This window comes from Pteropus medius, unplaced genomic scaffold, assembly GCF_902729225.1.
Source record: "Pteropus medius unplaced genomic scaffold, Ma_sr-lr_union100, whole genome shotgun sequence".
In the NCBI taxonomy this organism is placed as follows: Eukaryota; Metazoa; Chordata; class Mammalia; order Chiroptera; family Pteropodidae; genus Pteropus; species Pteropus medius.
This window is the reverse complement of record NW_024352789.1, coordinates 278331-280766: the sequence shown is the minus strand read 5'-3', so window position 1 is coordinate 280766 and position 2436 is coordinate 278331.

Below are 2436 nucleotides of genomic sequence, written 5' to 3'. Positions count from 1 at the left end.
AGATAGAGAAACCGAGGCTGAGAGACATGTGGCGACCTGCCCAGAGTCACTCGTCCGGGCAGGGCCAGATGCACTGTTGTTGTAAAAACACCAAGCACCTCCTGTGAGCCAGGTGCTGGGCGGGGCATTAGAGACACAGGTAACTGAGACTTGGTCTCTCCTGTCCCTCACAGCACTTTTGGGAGAGTTACAGAGGGAGGCCCAGGATGCTACGGGGACTGAGGAGCCCCCTTCCCCCTTCTGCCCTGCCAAAGTCATTAGGCTTCAAGACAGAGGTCTTGGACTCATCTCTGGATTCTGATATTGCTTGTTACCGCCCCAGCTCCCGGGTTCCAGGGACTACCAGGAATCTGTCTCCCCGTTCTGGGTCCTGTCCTGCCCTTCAGCCACCGTGCTTGGTTCTGCGTCTCCCTCTGCTTTCCCCACCTGTGGGCCACCGCCGGGAGCAAGCAGCGTAGCTCAGTCCTCGTGTCTTGGGAGCCACTGCCCAGATGAGGACACTGAGGCCCAGAGGCTTCAGTAGCGAATGTGTGATCACATGGCAAGTGAGAGGTGGGGCTGGGACCCGCTCTCCACTGAGCCCCAACTCCCCACCCCTGCCCCCTGAAGGCTCCCCTCCTCTGGGGCTGGCCTCTCCTGCTTTCTCCTGCTGCTTCTGGGACTGGGGCTCTGTGCCCCGGCAGAGGGAGGGCAGACCGATGGCACTCGGGGTCCGGAGTTAGGGCTGAGGATTCAGGATAAAGGCCCACTCAGAAGTTCAGATTTTGGGTTGAGGCTGTTTTGGTGGTGGTGAGGCAGGGGACTTAGGAAAGAGCCTAGAGTGGACTTTGGGATGAGGATCCTGCCCCCACCTCACCATGAGGCAGAGTCCAGACAGGAAGACTTTGGTGTGACGTGGTTTTGCTTCCCCCCAGCCAGGAGGGAAGCCAGACCAGCCGAGGGGACTTGCCTGCCGAAGGGGTGGGGGGGGGGAGTTGTGCTTGCTCAGTGTGGGAGGGGGGGAGGTTGCTCAGTGTGGGAGGGAGGCTGTGGCATGGAGAGTAGCACCAGCCCGTCCCCACCCACCCCCTCCTCTGCTCCTGGTTTGGGGAGCAAAAGAGGGAGAAGCAGAACAGACTTTGTCTTGTCTGGGAAGCTGAGGGTGGGGGCCATACCCTGGGTCCCTCACATGGGTGCATCGTGGATGCTCACCACCACCCAGTACCGTCCCAGCGATGGGAACCTGCGCATCCCCTCCCTCCCCGGTGCCCCTCCCTCAAACACTCGGAGCCCCTGCCTTGGTCTCGGTCCAGTCCCTCGCGCATATGGCCAGCTGCGGAACCCAGAACAGAAGGCCTGGCCAGAGCTGCTAGCCTGGCATGCTACAGAAGCCTGGATGTCCCGGAGCTGGAGGGCCTAGCGACATCACCTGTCACCCAGGTTTCTCATCAGAATACTCTGTGGAGGGGCACAGGCACAGCTCGCCCGTGGCTTCCGGAGCCCAGCTCTGCCACCCCTCAGAGAAGGCGAGGCAGCTGGTGGGGCAGGGCCAGGTCGAGGGGATGAGAGGGTCAAAGGGGTCCTTGGTGAGGCCCAAGGATGGAGGCCCGACAGTCTGGGGCAGGAAGCCTGGGGACCTGCGTGACCCTGTTTCGTGAGAGGGCCTGGCCCCTCCCCAGAACCAGCTACAAAGCAGACGGGGCCAGAGAGGACTGTAGAGGTAGGTGCAGGACTGGCCTTCGCGGCCAGCAAAGTCGTGGGGGCTTTGCCGTTCCTGCCTCCCGCTACCCCATCTCTGGCTGGGACCAGGATGGAGACCCACCGTTGGCTTGTCCAGGCCTTGCCCTGCTCTCCCTTTCAGGCCCCATTTGGGAACCACAAAAATCTAGGACCTGGCTTCCTGGCAACATGATGCCTGCACACACAGCTCTGGTGTCTGCTTTAAATTATCTATTAAAATAAGTACAGTCCTGAGGAAAAAAAATCAGTACAGTCTTCGAGTTGGCAGGGTGGGGCGAGCAGTAGGGGGGCGGAGGGGGGACCCACGCAGCCTTTTTTCCAATTGCTCGGGTCCAAAGGAGTGGTCCGGGTGGAGGGGCGGGGCCTAGTCCTTCTCTGAGGGTCTGAGGCTTCCTGCTTGGGTCTAAGATGTAACGGTTGGTTTTGAAGGGAGATTAATTGGGGCAGAAGATAGGAAAAGAGGTACCCTAAACTTCTAGTCCTCACCCCAAAACTGAGGGTGTGAAAGGAACTCAGAATCCAGAACTTCGCCGTGCACCCCCCTCCCCCCAGGGAACCCAGGCGTTCCTCCCCACCCCGTCCTGGCATTGACATTCAGCTTCGAATGGGCTGCCCACGTGCGGAGCGGGCTAGGGGTGACTCACTATTACTATGGGGAGGAAAGGGGGAGCTGGTGGGGGAAGAAGGGTGAGTCACCCTGATAGGCACCACCCCATC